Below are 19371 nucleotides of genomic sequence, written 5' to 3'. Positions count from 1 at the left end.
TAAAATCCCTAGGAATAAACTTAATGAAAGAGGTAAAAGAACTGTGCTTTGGAAACCATAAAGCACTGATAAAAGAGATTGAAGGTGACACAAACAAATGGAAAGATATTCCATGCTCATGGATTAGAATAATTAACAATGTCAGAATGTCTGTATTATCCAAAGCTATCTACAGATTCGATACAATCTCTATGAAAATACCAACAACATTTTTTGTAAAATAAGAAAAAAGATATACTGATATTTGTATGGAACCACAAAAGACCCCAAATGACCAAAGCAATCCTGAGAAAGAACAAAGCTGAAGATAACAGAATTCCAGATTTCAAGACATATTATGAAGCTGTAGTAATCAAAACTGCATGGTACTGGCACAAAAATAGACACATATATCAACGGAATAAGCTAGAAACCTCACATTTATATGGTCAATTAGTCTATGACAAAGGAGGCAAGAATATACAATGGGGTAGTGTTAGTCTTTTCAATAAATGGTGCTAAGAACACTGACCAGCTACCTGTAAAAGAACGAAACTGGACTACTTTCTAACACCACACACAGGAACAAACCAAAATGGATCAAAGGCCTAAATGTGAGTCCGGAAGCCATTAAAACCCTGGAAGAGAACACAGGCAGTGATTTCTCTGACATCAGCCATAGCAACATTTTTCTAGGTATGTCTCCTAAGGAAGGGGAAGCAAAAGCAAAAAATGAACTATTGGGATTACATCAAAATAAAAAGCCTTGGGCAGCCGGGGAGGCTCAACGGTTTAGCGCCGCCTTCAGCCCAGGGTGTGATCCTGGAGACCCTGAATCGAGTCCCATGTTGGGCTCTCAGCATGGAGCCTGCTTCTCCCTCTGCCTTGTATCTCTGCCTCTCTCTCTCTCTGTGTGTGTCTCTTATGAATAAATAAATAAAATCTTTGAAAAAAATAAAAATAAAAGCCTTTGTATATCAAAGGAGACCATCAACAAATTAAAAGACAACCTACCGAATGGAAGATATTAGCGAATGATATATCCAATAAGGGTTAATAACCAAAATATATAAAGAACTCATACAATTCAACACCAGTAAGACCAAACAATCTGTTTTAAAGAAAAACTATTTGAAAAATATTCGGATCAGAGGCTCTGAATATATATTTCCCAAAGAAGACATATAAATGGCCAAGAGACACATGAAAAGATGTTTAACACCACTAATCATCACAAAAATCAAATCAAGACCACAGTGAGCTAGCCATCTGCTTATACCTGTTAGAATGGCTAAAATCCAGAAGACAAGAAACAAGTGTTAGAAAGCATGTGGAGCAAAAGGAAACGTTGTGCACTGTTGATGGGAATTTAAATTGGTACAGCCAATGTAGAAAACATTATGAAGTTTACTCAAAACGTTAAAAATAGAAATACCATATGATCCAATAATTCCACTTTTGAGTATTCACCAAGGCAAAATGAAAACACTGATTTGAAAAGATAAATGTGTCCCTATGTTTATTGCATCATTTCTTACAATAGCCAAGACATGGAAGCAACCTAAGTGTTCATCAGTGGATGAATGGTTAAGGGGAATGTGGTAAATATACATAATGGAATATTACACAGCCCCCAAAAGGACAAAATTGTGCCATTTGAGACAACATGGAAACACTTAGAGGGTATTATGCTGAGTAAAATAAGTCAGACAAATACCATATGATTGCGCTCATATATGGAATCTAAAAAAATTGAATAAACAAAAAGCAGAATCAAACCTATAAATACAGAGAACAAACAAATGGTTGCCAGAGGGATGGGGGGAGGTGTGTTGGGCAAAATGGGTGAAGGGGAGAGGGAGACACAGGCCTTCAGTTATGGCATGAATAGATCATGGGACTAAAAAGCAGAGCATAAGGAGTATAGTCAGCAATAATAGGGATGTAACGTGATATGTGGTAGTTATACTTGTGGTGAGTACAGTATAACATATAACTTGTCAAATTACTAAATTGTACACCTAAAACTAGGGTAATATTGTGTGTCAACTATGCTCAAATTTAAAAATAAAGATAAGTAAGTAAGTAAGTAAATAAATAAATAAATAAAGTGCCATTTGTTTTGCTAACTAGAGAAAAACCATTGACTTTGCCAAAAATATATAATGCTTAGGTGTTTTAAAAATCCAGGGAAACATAGCTTCCAACTTCAGGCTGAAGAAAATTTTCTTCATAGTTTTTTCAGCCATTATGCAACTGGGAAAGGCAAGCAGAGAATGCTTTCTTTGTCTCATACTAGAATAGTATAGAAAGCCACAGACCTTGGGCAAATTACTCCTGTGTGTTGAGAAGTCTGCATTGAATTAAGAATTGATAGAGTGAGCAGCACTATTCTCAAAGCAAGAGTGATTTTGAAAATTATTCCTCGTGAAAACGTTACGTGAAAGAAAAATTCTAGTTTTAGTTTTTGTTAAAGTAAAATTTTGCTGACTTTCTATCAGAAGGATGTAAGAAGCAGGGCAGCAACTTCTCCATTGAATAGTCTTTCAACAGTGGTGCCTTTATAACAATATTTAAAGGTTGATATGTTGACATGACTGTTAAGACTATTATAAAAACATTTCCGAGAACAGAGCATGAAAGCAAGAGTGACAGACTTACATAGAGGAAAATGAAGTGTAGTCCTTTGGTAGAAGCTCATTTCTGCATTAGCCTCAACAGGCTTGCTTCATTGTTAGAATACAGTTAGGCTTCTGCTTTCCTTGTACTTTTACATCAAGGCTTCAATGTTCTTTATAAATATACACACTAGAACAAAAGTACCTTTAAGAATCTTACAAAATAAATGTTATCTGTCTCAGCTGCCTGGATAATGGGACATCGAAATCCAATGTTTTTTCATGGATTCTTCTTTCTTATCTCTTAGGATTGTGTAAGAACTGGCTTCTGGTTTGGGTCTACCCTACTCACCACTGAGATGCTAATGTGCAAGCTCTTATGAACATTTATTTTCAGGTGGGTAACTTCACTGGCTCTTCTGTGCCAAGCTTGGTCATCAGCACCTTCACTGTGTGATGTAAGGGTACTTAGTGGCTTTGTCTCAGATCCACACTGCCACTCCATTCAGAAGTCTGGCAATTTCAAGGGTACTGCCCTGGATAGGGCATTGAACTCTGCTTCTTAGGGAAACTGTTTCCTATTCATCCTTTTAAATTCAAGGAATCCAGGTCTCTCCTGGTGTAAGACTAGATCTCCCTCTGACTTCAAATCCCAACATCCCCCACCATCCACAAATGGGACAATTTACTTTATTCCCATTGTAGCCCTGAAAGCCACAAACTATTAACACTTCCCTGGTCAAGAGAACCCAGCATTTAGAAAAGAGAGGCCAAGTATTATTTCTACTTGAGGAAATGACCTTTTCATTCTTTTGCTAATGAATCCATTTAGTGGTGGGAGAAATTCATTAAAATTTGTTTATTTGTTTGTTACTACTTATCAATGACTGTAGATTTTCACAGACATAACAAGATGGTAATGCCAGTTGCTGTTGCAATTCTGGTTGTGGTATCTTCACCAAAACACCAAATAAACATAGCCCTCATCCTGGTATATAGCTATTCATCAAGTAAATGTTTTTTGACATCTCTATCAGCTAAATAACAAGATGCAGTTTGCTTTCAAGTGTTATGGATAGCAGAATACTCATCTGCCTTCTATCTATGTCAACTCACTTCATCTCTGTTATAATGTGGTTCAGAAGGAATTTCATCATCTTGATATTCTAAAGCCCATTACGCTACTGCATTACTTTAATGAAATTATACTAATGGACCTGGTGAGCAGGAACTATCAAGTACCTACCATGACTTCCTAAAATACGCATGTTCCAGAGGGTAAGAGATTTCAAGGATTTGTCACTAAGTGAAGTTTCTATGTATCCAGTCATCTTAGGTATATTGGGTATCTCCCTTCTAAATTGAGAAATAAGTTTCTGCATCTTGCATGGCCCACCACAAAGAATGAGCATAGCATTTTGTGAGTTTCTTTGGGTCCAGGAGGCTGTATATATAACTATGGGGATACTGGTTCTACCATTTGTTGGAAGACCTGTGAGGCTTTTGGAGCTTAGAAATGCAAAAAAAGCTAAAAGCTCTTTGGCAAGTCTATGCTGCTTACGCTAATGGCCTATTAGATCCAATGGTGTTAATCATTGGTTTCAGAGATACCATACAGAGCTTCTGGAAAGCTCACAGTGTAGGCCATTAGGTGTTTGGAAACTTTCTGACAGCTATTATCCACTTGAAAACCACCTTTTAGCTTGCTGTTTGGCCTGGCAAAAACTGAACATTCAACCTTTGAATATGAGTAATATATGACCCAAACTGCTAATTATGAACTGGGTGTTATATAATTGTTTACACCATAGATTTAGACATGTGCACACCATTCCAGTATAAAATGAAAAATGGTATAAATGAGACTGGGCCTAGGAGAATCAAAAGACAAAATTAAATCACATGAACAAGTGGCTGAGTCCCATGGCTACTGCTCTTACTGCTTTTTTGCATTTTCCACAGACTACACCTATAGTCTCATGAGGGAATTCTCTATGACCTACTGATGGAAGAGGAAAAAGAATGGGCCTGGCTTATGAATGAATAGCATGTGGGCATTAAACAGAAATGGATAGCTGTAATGTATTACAGCCTCACTTAGGGGTAGCACTGAAAGACAATGATGAGAGAAAATTTTCTCAGTGGGCAGAATTTTGGGCAGTCATCTGGTTATCCACTTATAGTAGAAGGATAGTCTGAAGAATTAACTTACATAAACTGTATAAGCCAGCAGTTAAAGCTTTGGAAAGGAAAAATAGGAAGACTGATGGCAAGGTCTGGGGGAGAGGTATGTAGGTGGGCCTCCCAGGATGGGCACAAGGTGGAAAGATAGGTGTGTTCCATGTAGATGCCCATTAGAGGGTATCCCAATAGTGAAGAAAAGCTTTCAATAATCAAATGGCTAAGATTATTCCTCCTAAGAATGTCAACCTTTTCTCCTAGCCATTCACATGATTGGTCAGTGGAGGCATATTAAGTGGGCCTGCAATGGATGGAGGCTGTGCATGGACTCTCCAACATGGTACACTCTCATCAAGGCTAATTCATCTACCCTATCACTGTGGGTGCAATCTGCCTATAGCAGAGGCATTGCTGAACTCTCAATATGACACCAATCATGATATTCAGGTCAGTCTCCTGGAGCCGTGGAATGGCATTTGAAGGCTCACTTCTGGCACCATCAGGAGATAAATCCTACAAGGACAGTGCCAATATAAGGAGCCATCTACCCTAGTACTGTAAACCACTTATGCAGAGTCCAAGGGCTGGAAGTGAGAATGGACTTTCCAACTTTTATACCAAATATGTATATGGGGAACTTTTTTTCCTATCCATGCAAATTTGGTCTCAGTAAATTTATATTACTGGAGTATGGAATTTATGGTACTAGAGTATGGAATCCATCCATTGGAGAATTCATTAAGAGTTCCATTGCATTAGAAACAGAAACTGCCCAGTGGCAGTTTTAGGCTAACGAAGCAATAGACAGAGAAGAGGTTATTGTACTGGCTGGGACAATGATCTTGATTACCCAGGGGAAATGAGTTACTGCTGTGTGGAACACAAGTGAGGCTCTTAGCTACTTAGGACTCTATTACTCCATGACTCTTGGCAATAAAAAACCCTGGCAACACAATAAAGATAGGGCCATCAAAGGACTCATCTCCTACAAGACTAAAGATTTGACTCAGGCAACCAGGTTGAGAAGCTATTCAACTAATATGCTTTGAGAGAACAAGGAAAATATGGAATGAGAATTGGAAGAAAGTCACTATGGTGACAACTTAAGCCTACTATCTAACTACCGAAGCAGAGATCATAGCAGCTTTGTCTTATGACAAGTGCTTCTTTTCCCCGTGTCTCCTCCCACTCCTTTAATGAAGAACACTACTAGTGACTACCATTTTAGATTGCAAGTGGTGATATGACCAAACTGTGATGATGTGGTAGCTGATTGGGAACACAAATTTTTCACCTTGGCAAAAAATGAGCATGGATGCTGAGAGGCAAAAGAGTGAAGTGTGCTTGTTCCTTTCTGCTGCAACTCTGGCTCCATTCTCCATTCTTCCTATTATTCTCTGTGCAGTTCTTTATCAATGGATTTCTTTGCCTCCTGGTTGGGTTCAGCCAATGTGGGGTAGAGGAGAGTGACGTTGTGCCTCCTTCCCTTCACAGGGCTGCAGGTTTTCTGTATCAATTTCCCTGAATTTCAGTTGGCATTCTCCACAAAATTACTTTCTCTGAGCTTGGATAGCTACTCCAGTCAGGTTCAGACTGTAATGGTTTCCCTCTTTTCGTAGCTCATGGGTACTGAACGATTTCTGGTTTGTTTCCTAAGACCTACTTATGGCAGAGTTTCTTTAAAAAATTCTCCTCAAATACCTGGTCTAAGTGTGGTCTGATTCATATATAACACTTCATTTAATCTTTACAACTATTCTGTAATATAAATTGGGTAGATCCTGTTGCTTCCACGTTTGGAATATTCTAGTGGCTTTTCATTATACTTGAAATAAAACCCAAATAGCATGGTTCACAAAGCCATACTTGATCTGGTTTCTACCTACCTTCTCCAAGTGATCTTTTATCTTAACCTCGAATTGCCACCCATTGTACTCAGCCACTTTAAGACCCCTCACTAACCTGTCTCCTGAGATCTCATCCCAAAGATCTGTCTGCCTATAATTCAAATTTCAGTTTAAATGTCACCACTTCAGTCTCTCCTTAGTCCTTCCCATTCAATAAAAGTAGTAATCTAAATACAATCACATCATCCTATATTAACTCTTCTTATAGAACTTATCAGTTATATATTTCCCTATTTATTTTTATACCTGTAAAATCTCTCTCCCTACCTCCCTCTGCCCTTCCCTCCTTCTTTCCTAGAACGTAAATTTTCTGAGAACTGACTTTTAATATTTGTTGATACTGAATAAAAAGCAGGATTAACTCCATTGTATCAATAAAGTAACAAATGTTCAGAGGTTTTAAATTCCTCAAGGTCTCACAATTATTAGTGGCAAAATCAGCATCTGTGACTTCTGATATCCATATACTATTCTCCCTCTGGTTTACTGAATTTTAATGGGGGCACCTGGCTGGCTTAGTCAATAAAGCATGTGACTTGATCTCAGGGGTTGTGAGTTTGAGACCCTTGTTAGATATAGAGATTACTTAAAAACAAAATCTTAAAAAAAAAAAAACTAATAAAATGTTGTGGGAGATAGAATGGCATAAGGGAGGGGGACATTCAAGTACACCCTGAATTTATGTCAGACCCAAAACTCCTGGAAAAATAATGCTGGGTCTCTTATCTTCTTAATCATTTCCAGTTTGGAAATTAATTATTTCCTTATATTACATTACCATTTCCCATAAAACATTCCGCTGAACAATTCAGTAAGATGTTGGAAGAGTTTCATGATTTAGTGGCCAAAATAACTTTGTTAAAGGCTGAATTAAGCATGTTTCTTTGCTGTAGGAATTCCAAGAGCATTTAATATGTACTTTGTGAGTTTCCAGGGGGCAGATGTACTATGTATTGTTACCTAAGCTGATTAGGATAGAAAATACTTTTTTTGAGAATTCTATCAACATCTCATAAAACATGCATTTCCTGGAGCACAGTGAGTAAATAATTAAGTCTTTAGCAATAGGCATCATGTTAACAGAGTAACTTTATTATAGTGATAAATATATTAACGGATTATTTTCTGTGTGGGAAAGGAAGAGTAAGTGCATTTGTATTGGCATCTTCTGAATGTGTTCTAATGTATGGCTTATTCAGTTTTGTGAAAGTCTTATTCTTTTTTTCAAGTATAAGTTTGCCAATTTTTTATTTCTCTGGTCAAACCACGTATTATTTCTGACAGTCTGACTATTCCGGTAGAAGTGTTGAAACAATTTAAGCCTATTACAGTGTTTTCTGTCCAGTCCAGACAATTTTAAAGGAATCTGATAGTCGTCACTTCTCCTACAGTGCACTGCTATAGTGTGTAGCCTGTTCTGCTATAATAAGAGTATAAAAATTGAGTAATACAGATGTTTCTATGAGAGAAAGGAACTTAGCACTAGGATGTATGAGAGTAGCAATAATAAAGTTACCTTTCCCACAGAAAATTTAATAATAAAGTGTTTTCCAAACTGTAAAAAGACTTTATTAAATGCTAAAATAAGTTGGCTTATTGAAACTGACAGAAAGAGACTTAGCAACATCCTCCTTGCTTTTTCATTAATATAGTTGGCAGCTGCTCAGCTTCCTGTTACCTCTAGCTTTGCCTTGCTCTTGTGCTTGCCCTTGCAGTACAGATTACAATCACTACAAACTCTAAACAAAAGAATAAAAAAAAAACCACGTGGATAAAGAACAGGTGAGGAAGTAAAGTAGTGTGATATTTGCATAATTCTTTGTATTTGAACCCCATTGCCATCCAGAGGTCCCTGTTGCCTTCAGTACTTAAGAAAGACTGCCTTGAGAACACTTACTGTGATAAGCTCTGAGTAATGTATAGAACTGGATCATTATATTGTACACCTGAAACTAACATAAAAACTCTATTTAATTATATTTCAATTAAAGAAACATTTTTAAAAAGCCTGCCTTGAGAATGTCCAAAGAACTCCCCAAGATTTCTGTGAGTTCTCAGGGCCTCTGCTGTTTCTGTATGCTCTGCACCACAACAACCCAAATGTAAAATTTCATCCTTTTGTCAATCTATACTACCTTCCTCCATGTATACTCACATCATTCATGAGGATAGCAGATTTTACTGCCAAAATGCAGGAGAGAAGAATCACATAATCTTTGAAGAACCATGCAATGTAAACTATGTATTAGGCCTCCTTTCTTTCTTTCTTTCTTTCTTTCTTTCTTTCTTTCTTTCTTTCTTTCTTTCTTTCTTTTCTTTCTTTCTTTCTTTCTTTCTTTCTTTCTTTCTTTCTTTCTTTCTTCTCTCTCTCTCTCTCTCTCTCTCTCTCTCTCTCTCATCTATCTACCTATCATCTATCTATTTCATCTAAAAACCTTCTACGTCTGGAAATGGCAGGACAATTCATTTGGATCAGCCTACCTACTGAAAAAAAAACTAGGTTATCTGAACAAAATCTTAAAAAAAAATAGCAGCTTACAGGCATCAGAGAACTAAAATAGCAGTGAAGAAGTAAAATACTATGTAGAGATTCTACTACTGATCAGATTCTACTGATTCCTTAAAAGGCAACTGAAAAGCAAAGATTCTGAACAGCAGTTTTGGCACCATTACAAAGCTAAGGAGTTCAAAATTAAATCTAGCTCATGCTAAACGATAGAAGGGGACATTACTGAAACTCATACTTTTTTGATGAGATTCAGTTAGAATATACTCAATTGTTTTGCAATTAAGAAATTAACTTTGAAATTACTTATGGTGCAGAGAAGGAATCACAATTGAAACTAGAAAGTAATTTGACTGAATGGCAATGAAAAAACTATATATGAAAACTTGTGAGATACCTAAACCTAAGACCTAAAACTATAAAACTCCTAGAAGCGATCATAGCAGAAAAGCTTTATAACATGGGTTTTGGCAATGATTTCTTAGCTGCAACACTAAAAGCACAGGTGACAAAAGCAAAAGCAGACTACATCAAATTGAAAAGCTACTGCACAGCAAAAGAAGCAATCAGCAGATTGAAAGGCAGCCTGTGGAATGGGAGAAAGTATTTGCAAATCATATATCTGATGAAGAGTTAATACTGAGAATATGTAAAGAACTCCTAAAGTCTACAACAAAAAAACAGATAACCTGATTTAAAAATGAATATAAGACTTGAATGGACATTTCCCCAAAGAAGATACACAAATTAAAAAAACAAACAAACTAACAACCCCCAAAGTAGTAAGTGCTGCTGAGGATGAAGAAAGATTGGAAGCCCTGTTCATGGGATGCCTGGGTGGCTCAGCAGTTGAATGTCTGCCTTTGGCTCAGGGCATGATCCTGGAGTTCCAAGATCGGGTCCCACATTGGGCTCCCACAGGGAACCTGCTTCTCCCTCTGCCTGTGTCTCTGCCTCTCTCTGTGTGTCTCTCATGAATAAATAAATAAAATCATTTTAAAAAAAGGGAGCCAAGTGCAGTGATGATGGAATTGAAATATGGTATAGTATGGAGGTTCCGGAAAAAATAGAATTATCACATGATCCAGCACTCTTACTTCTAGATGTATATATAAAAGAATTAAAAAACAAGATCTTGAGATAATTTCATGCCCAAGTTCATTGCAGCATTGTTTACAATAGCCAAGAGGTAAAAGCAACTTAAATGGCTATCAATAGATGAATGGATAAAGAAAATGTGGTACATCCATATGCTGAAATATTATGCAGCCTTAAAAAAGAAGGAAATCCTGTCACACATTGCAATATGCATGGACCTTGAGGACATTTTGCTAAGTAAAATACACCAGTCACAAAAAGTCAAATGTTGTATGATCCTACTTTATAGTATCTAAAGTAGTCAAATTCATAAAAACAGAAAGAAAGTGGTTATCATTTTGCAATATATACATATATCAAATCATTATATTGTATGCCTTTAATTTATACAGTGTTATATGTCGATTATATATCAATAGAACTGGGGAGAAAAGAAAATTTACTCTTAAAAAAAAGAATATGGTTGCCAGAGGCAAGAGGAGAAAAAGCTGAGTTGTTGTTCAATAGGTATAGATTTTTACTTTTGCAGGATGAAAAAGTTCTAGAAATCTGTTGCACAAAAATATGCATATAACTAATGCTACTCTGCTGTACACTTAAACATGGTTAGCATGATAAATTCAATGTTGTGTACTTTTTTACCATAACTGAAAAAAATCCTGTGGGATGCAGCTAAAGCTTTGGTTTAAATAGAAATGTACATAAAAAAATAAATAAATAGAAATGTACAGCATAAAATGCATACATTAAAAAAGAATAAAGGCTGTAAAAACCTAGGCATCCATCTCAAGAAATTAGAAAAAGGACAGTAAAAACAAAACAAAAACAATAACAAACATAAAACCCCAAGTAAAAGAAAATAGTGGTAAGAGCATGAATTAATGAAATTATTTAGAAAACCATTAAGAAGTGTCACAAAGGCCAACATTTTGGAAAAACTAATAAACTTGATAACCCCCTAGACAGACTGGTTAAAAAGATAGTATGGGGCGCCTGGGTGGCTCAGTCAGTTAGGCGACTGCTTTCGGTTTGGGTCATGATCACAGGGTTCCTGGATTAAGCCCCACATCAGGCTTCCTGATCTGCAGAAGTCTGCTTCTCCCTCTCCCTTTGCCATTCCCCCCAGCTGGTGCTCTCTCTCAATCTCTTTCTCTCTCTCTCTCTCAAATAAATGAATAAAACCTTTAAAAAAAAGATAACATAAAGGGACCCCTGAGTGGCTCAGTCGTTGAGCCTTTGGTACGTGTATCCCTTTGAATTACTGTTTCTGTATTCTTTGGGTAAATACCCAGTAGTGCAATTGCTGGATCATAGGTTAGTTCTATTTTTAACTTTCTGAGGGACCTCTATATCATTTTTCAGACTGGCTACACTAGTTTGCATTTCCACCAACAGTGCAAGAGAGTTCCTTTTTCTCCACATCCTCGCCAATACCTGTTGTTTCTTGTGTTGTTGATATTAGCCATTCTGACAGGTATGAGGTGATATCTCACTGAAATTTTGATTTGCATTTCCCTGATGGTAAGTGATGGTGAACATCACCTTATGTGTCTGTTTGCCATCTGTATGTCTTCTTTGTAAAAATGTCTGTTCATGTCTTTGGCCCATTTTTAAGTTGGATTATTTATTTTTTGGATATTGATTTGTATACCTTTATTATATATTTTGGATACTAACCCTTTATCAGATATGTCATTTCAAATATCTTCTCCCATCCTTAAGGTTGGTTTTTATTTTGTTGATTATTTCCTTCACAGTGCAGCTTTTTATTTTAATGTAGTCCAATAGTTTATTTTTACTTTTGTTTTCCTTGTCTCAGGAAACATATCTGGAAAAAATCTGCTTTGGCTGATATAAAAAAAATACTGTTTGTGTCCTCTTCTAAGATTTTCATAGTTTCAAGTCTCACATTTAGGTCTTTTTTTTTTTCACATTTAGGTCTTTCATCCATTTTGAATTTATTTTTCTGTTTGGTGTAAGAAAGTAGTCCAGTTTCATTCTTTTCCATGTTGTTGTCCAGTTTTCCTAGCACTATTTGTTGAAGAGACTTTTTCCCATTGGAAAAGTTTCCTGTTTTGTCAAAGATTAGTTGACCATAGAATTATGGGTTTATTTTTGGGTTCTCTATTGTGCCATTGCACTATTTTTGTGCCAGTAGTATACTGTTTTGATTACTACAGCTTTGTAATATAATTTGAAGTCCAGAATTGTGATGCCTCCAGCTTTGCTTTTCTTTCTTAAGATTGTTTGCGCTATTCGGGATATTTTGTGGTCCCATACAAATTTTAGGATTGTTTGGTCTAGTTCTGTGAAAAACGCTACTGGTATTTTGATATTTTGATATGGACTGCATTAAATGTGTGGCTTGCTTTGGGTAGTATGCACATTTTAACAATATTTGTTTTTCCAGTCCATGAACATGAAATGTCTTTCCATTTCTTTAATTCTTTCATCAGTGTTTTATGGTTTTCAGAGTTCAGGTCTTTCACCTCTTGGTTAGGTTTATTCCTAGGTATCTTATGGTTCTTGGTGCAATTGTAAATGGGATTGATTCCTTGATTTCTCTTTCTGCTGTTTCATTATTGGTGTATAGAAATGCAATAGATTTCTATACATTGATTTTGTATATCATGTGAGTTTACTGAATTCAGGTATCAGTTCTAGTAGTTTTTTTGGTGGAGTCTTTTGGATTTTCTATATATAGTATCATGTCATCTGCAAATAGTGAAAGTTTCACTTTTTTCCTTACTAATTTGGATGCCTTTTGTGTGATTGCTGTGGCTAGGACTTCCAGTACTATATTGAATAAAAGTGGTGAGAATGAGCATCTTGTCTTGTTCCTGATGTTAGGGGGAAAGATCTCAGTTTTTCCTGATTAAGGGTGATGTTTGCTGAGGGTTATTCATATATGGCCTTTATTATATTGAGGTATGTTCCCTCTAACCCTCCTTTGTGAAGGTTTTTGCAGTGAACAGATGTCAAAATTTATTAAATGCTTTTTCTGTGTTGATTGGAATGATCATATGATTTTTATCTTTCATTTTGTTACTTGATCAATTTGTGAATATTGAATTGTCCTTGCAGCTCATTCACCACTTGATCATGGTGAATGATTTTTTTTTAATGTATAGTTGAATGCAGTTTGCTAGTATTTTGTTGGATTTTTGCATCTCTGTTAATCAAGGATATTGGCTTGTAGTTCTCTTTTTTAGTGGTGTCTTTACCTGGTTTTGGTATTAGGCTAATGCTGGCCTCATAGAATGAATTTACATTTTCCTTCTATTTTATGGAATAATTTGAGAAGAATAGGTGTTAACTCTTCCTTATATGTTTTGTAGAATTCACCTGTGAAGCCTCTGGTCCTAGACTTCTGTTTGTTGGGAATTTTTAGATTACTGATTTAATTTTGTAACTAGTAATTGGTCTGTTCAAATTTTCTATTTCTTCCTGAATCAGTTTTAGGAGATTGTAGTTTCTAGAAATTTATCCTTTCCCCCCCAATTTATTACCATATAATTTTTCTTCATATTCTCTTATAATCCTTTGTATTTCTGTGCTATTGATTGTACTTCTTTCATTTTTGATTTTATTTATTTAGGTCTTCTCTCTTTGCTTTGAGGAGTCTGCCTAAAGGTTTTTTTTTGTTTGTTTGTTTGTTTGTTTTTATCAATTTTGTTTATCTTCTGAAAGAAACAGCACTCACTTTCATTGATCTTTTCTAAGTTTTTTGGTCTCCATTTCATTTATTTTAAGCTAGCTCTTCTGTCCCTCCCCATGTACCCCCTGCACTCTCAGCCCTGCAACTTATTTGTTGAAAATAAGTACTGGTCTGGTATGTTGTTAATAATCTGGATTTTGCTAATTGAATCCTTATGGTGTCTTTTATCAGTCCTCCACATCTATATTTCCTGTAAATTGAGAGTTAAAGCATTGATCAGTTTCTGTTGTTTAAGGCATCCAGTGTGTGGTATTTTGTTACAGCAACCCTAGGAAACGAATACAGTGGGTACATGAGTGCTATTTAAGATGTGCTAGGGGATTAGTGCTTTTAGCCTCAAGTTAAGTGTGTAAGACCAAAAGTGACTTAAAAATTAGGACTGGATATAAATAGTTCCAGGGTTGTTTCAGTGTCTTGATGATGTCATCAAGGACCCAGCCTCTTTTCCTGCTTTTTTTTTAACTGTCTGCAGTGTGATAGCAATGATTCTCTTCATGGTTATAAAATGGCAGCAGTTACTCCAAGTGTTCTATCTTTATGTGACAAAGTGTGAAAGTAGGAAAGGATGGAGTGGCTTTCTACCTAGGGGTATCTAAGCAAAGTCTCCCTTGGGGTTTCATTGGTCAGAACCAGGTTACCTGGCCATTCTCAGCTGCAAGGAAGGCTGAGAGAGTGAGTACAGTTTGTTTTTGACAACACACATTTCTAGGAAATGAAATAGCGCACACACATTGGTAAGTAGGAGAATAATGTCAATACAATGGGGAAGTTGTGATGGTATAACAAAGGAGTAGTATTAATAACCTTCAGCAAGAAAGGTAAAAGTCTTTAGTTGTATAGACAGGAGCTCTTTTAACTTTTTTAAAAATAAAATTGAAAATAAGCACCTGCACTGAGAGATCTTTCCCTAGAGAGGCATCCCCTATCCTCCAGCTTAATACAGTTCTAAGCCTGTGGCAGCTTCCACTTCTACCCCCATGTTATCAGCAGTCTCGCTGGCTCAGAACTCCACAGTGCTTTTCCATATTGTTTTTTTCTTTTTTAAAGTAACTTTTTATTGAAGTATAATATAGAGAAAAATGCATGAACCGTAAGTGAACAGTCCATGCTGTTTTAATGCATTTTTATTGTATCTTGAGTAGCTCTGGCTAATGCTGAACACCCTGTTACTTCTAGGGTCTAATCTTACAAAAACCTAGGATTTCCAATAATTATGTTATAGCAGAAATAACTGAATCTGATATTTTTAGCTTCTGTCACAGAAAAGGTCTCTTCTAGCTGGAAGAAATGGAAGGCAATGATTTTTGGGTAGGAGACAGCAATATCTGTCCCATAGCACATATGAACATAATTAACTTTGCTGCTTCAGGTTTAATGTTTAACATGATGAGAACAATTTAGAAAAAAGTATAAATTACTACACTGAAATGCAGAGACAATAAAAATTAATTGGTACTAGATTGTCTTTCAAGTGCAATTTGTATTGTGACTAATAGTTTTGTGTAAGAGGCTTGTGGAGGCTTTGTATTTCCTCCTTGACATCAGGTGGGTGTGTGAGAGAGGAATGAGTGGTTGGTCAACCAGGTTAGCAAAGCATTTTTGCCTGTAGGTGCAGATCTTTGAGCAGCCCCAGACTACAGAAGCTGCTTGGAAATGTGGACATGGGTAAACATTGGCCAATGGTAATGCATTCTAAGGCAATTTTTAGTTGGGACTGCTAATACCCAGACAGGCTACAAACTTACAGAAGTAGTTTTCCTTGCAGGAATCTACAACATATTGATGAACTGGCCAGCCTGGGAAACATGAATTACACAATTCCCTCCATTTGACCTGCCTACTGGGAGGAGGAGAGAAAGATGGTAAATTATCTTTCAAATAGCAAAATACCTTTCATATTTTCCTAACTAGGAGTCATCTAGATTCTTCTTAAATATCACCAATGACAGATTCTATGGAATCTTTAGTATGTGGTTAAGAGAATGGATTCTGGAGTCAGACTGTCTGGATTCAAATCTGGATTTGGTGTTGTGTTTCCGACTACAAGTCGCCATATCTGGTTCTCAAGTCTTTCTGATAATGCTATGAGCTAGCTAAAATCCCTTAATTAAATTAATTTTTCTGCTTAAACTAACCACAGTTGTTTTTTTGTTTGCAATTGAGGATTTTCAGTGACAGAATTAAAAATGAAGAAGAGCAAATTTAGGAGATGGAGAGAGACCAAGTCTTTATGACATCATATGGATTCTTGGATCAAGCTACAATTGGAAGCCAAAACTCTCCTTGATTTTTCAGTTGTATGAACCAATGAATTCTTCTTTACCTTAAGCCAATTTGGGATGGTTTTGAAATCCCAGCTGTTACAATATTGTACTTTTGTTTTTATGTCCTTTATCTTTGTATGCAATTGTCATAAAATTTAAAATAAATAATACTTCTTAAAAACCAGACCCATATAATTCTCATAGAGGCTGCTCATTACTGTGATCTAAAATTCTATTTACAGGGCCAACCATCTGTTTGCTCTTTAATATCAGTTGAAGTCAGATCAGAATTTGACACTGTTAACTTCCATTTTTCTTTACCTATTAATTCTTCAGTTGTTTTAGCTTTTAATTTTCTTTGTAAAATTAACTTATGGGAAGTGAAATAAAATACATGATTTTTCTATCTGATATCTAAGTTCTATTAGCTTAAAAACAAACTTGACACTTATTATTCATGTTTAAACATTAAAAACTCACACAGCTGCACACACTTTCAAAATAATCTGCCGACATTGCATTGTAAAATCAAAAAGTACACATCCACTCAAATTGATGGTCTCCTCCCAGTGAAAGTGTTTCTAGAGTACAGAGTATAATTTGTTGAAATGTTTGACATCAAAGTTCTTTTTTTGTCGTTATAATTTCTGGCACATGCATTTTACACAAATGTTGGTCAAGGGATGCTGCTCCCCTCTTCCCAAAGTTATTACTTCTCAAATGTTTGTAAAACACAAATATACACTTTTAAAAAGCTTTTAGGGAACAGGCTTATGTGGGTCGATGAGTTTATTCCCTGGCATGAGATTTGGATTTTCATCAAACCAGTCAATCAAGATGAAACCAAAATGAAAATGTCAACTTATTTGAGTGGATACAACTGTGTTATTTAGAAAAACTTAAGAGCATGTGGACATAACATACTGACACAAACATAATATTAGATTTCTTTTTATTCTTTAGGTTTAAAAATATAGTTGATTCTTATGATGACAATAAGTAAAATATATGAACATTGTTAAACTTCAGGCTAACAACTTCAGGAAAATTCAAAAGGAAAAAATTATTCATAATGTCACCATCAGTTATAACTAATATTTTGGAATAGTGCCTTTAAATCTTTTAACTGGGCATAGATTATTTTTAATATTTTTTTATTTTTTCAGATAATTACCTCCACAAAATTTGGTATAATGCTTTTTTATTAACTTGATTACAAAATAATTTTAAAACACTGATTTTGCATCATTGATGATTTTGATACAATTACTGCATTGCCTGACACTGTTACTTTGCTTTCCAATATAAGAATGTACAAAATTATGGAGTTATAATCCTAATTTATAATCATTACAGACATAAAATAAGCCTTAGTTTTTATAGTCTTATTATGTATTTGGTATTGTTGAGTTTAAAATATAGAAATAATCTTATTTAATCCTCTAAATTTAATCCTGTAATTACCTTGAATGGCATAAAAAAGGAGTATTATTAACTTAATTGAGGTGGAGCTGGGACCAAGGGAATAGGATTGAATGTGTACTATAGGATCAGAAGACCTGACCAACCAAATGAATCCATTCTGTGACTGATAATTATTTGTTGTGCCAATTTTGCTAGACTGATGCCTAGTTATTTAAATGCCAGTCTAGATATAGCTGTAAAGTTTTTTTTTTTTACATGTGATAACATTTATCATCAGTAAATGTTGAAGTCAACATCAGTTGACTGTAAATAAATCAAATTATCCTCTGCTTATATATGAGCGGACCTTATCCAAAGGTCCTTTGGATTCTTGTTGAATCTTGTTGAATATTCTTGTTGAATATTGTTGAATATTCTTGTTGAAGACCTTTGGAGCAAAGGCTGAGGCTTCCTGCAGGAGAAATTCTGCCTCAAGACTGCAATGTGGAAATTTTGTCTGAGTTTTAAACATTTTGACTCAAACCTACTGGCCTATCCTATAGATTTTGGATTCACCATTCCCTACAATCATATGAGCCAGTTTCTGAAATCTCTCTCTCTCTACACACACACACACACACACACACACACATACACACACACGTTGCTTGTTCTGTCTTGTTTTTTAGTATATCAGACAAAATATAAAGTTGGCAACTTTAAACCAGCTACTCAACTTGGGAAATTTTTACTAGTTAACATAATTTAAAAATCAGGGGGCCACCACCTTAGATAATGCCTTCCAAGTCTAAAATTCTAAAGCTTTAAGATATTAGAGATTCACTAAGTTAGAGAGTCAGAAATCAAAACAATAAAAAGAACAAAAACATTATAAAGACAAGAAAAGAAATTATTTGTTGATTTTTAACCATTTCAGATTCTAATGTCTGTACATGGTAGAGGCCAATAAATGTGAACTCATAAAATGCAGCTTACCTGTTCTGCTGGTGAACATTGCAGCCTCAATTCTGGTAGAAGTTAACATTTAATGTAACCTTAGTTGAACTTTCCAATTTCTTTCATCATAGGATAAAAGAAGAGATTATCTGAATTAGCTTCACTAATATCAATGTTTTACTTTAATCCAATGGAGCAGGGTCACCAGAAAGCCAAGCCCTATAAAAAGGAAAGAGGAGACATGTCCTTTTCCTTTTGAGTAAGCTTGATGTCCTCATATATGGACAGCACAAAAAGCTAAGAAAAGCTGGTTTTTCCCTAAATAACTAATCTTAAAAATCAGCCTTTGAAGCTCACTAAGTAGTAAAAACCAATCAGTAGTCTTTTGACAGATGACTCCTCAGTGGGTATTAAGGTCAAATTGTAACTATAGTGACTTACTTGGAAGCAGATAATAGGTGTGCTTAAAGAATTGTGCAACCTGTATTCAAATTGGGGCTATTGTAGCTGCATTTGGGTAGATCACTTACTTGTCCACCATAACTCTTACGGATTATCCCTGTTCAGGAAGAATTCAAATTAACTCATTTAGATATAATATTCTTTAAGTAAATCATTAAAAGCTCCTCCCCTCATAATACATTAAGGAAAAGATTTATAAACTTTAGAGTTTAAGATATTTTTCCAAACTTAAATATATCTGATTTTAACTACAGTGTTATATTTTGAGGATCTTCCA

At 35.5% G+C, this 19371-nt stretch overlaps 1 long non-coding RNA gene across 1 annotated transcript in view; it reads left to right on the top strand.

The window, feature by feature from the left end:
• Positions 1–16613, top strand: part of LOC118353077 (uncharacterized) — a 69176-nt gene extending 52563 nt beyond the window's left edge. The window contains exons 4-5 of the long non-coding RNA XR_007407709.1: positions 15773–15869; positions 16171–16613. This is a non-coding gene — a long non-coding RNA (uncharacterized LOC118353077). The remainder of the gene's footprint in view (positions 1–15772; positions 15870–16170) is intronic.
• Positions 16614–19371: the final 2758 nt, after the last annotated feature.

This window comes from Canis lupus, chromosome 32, assembly GCF_003254725.2.
Source record: "Canis lupus dingo isolate Sandy chromosome 32, ASM325472v2, whole genome shotgun sequence".
NCBI lineage: Eukaryota > Metazoa > Chordata > Mammalia > Carnivora > Canidae > Canis > Canis lupus.
Note: the sequence above shows the minus strand (reverse complement) of the source record. Positions and strands in the feature narration are given on the sequence as shown.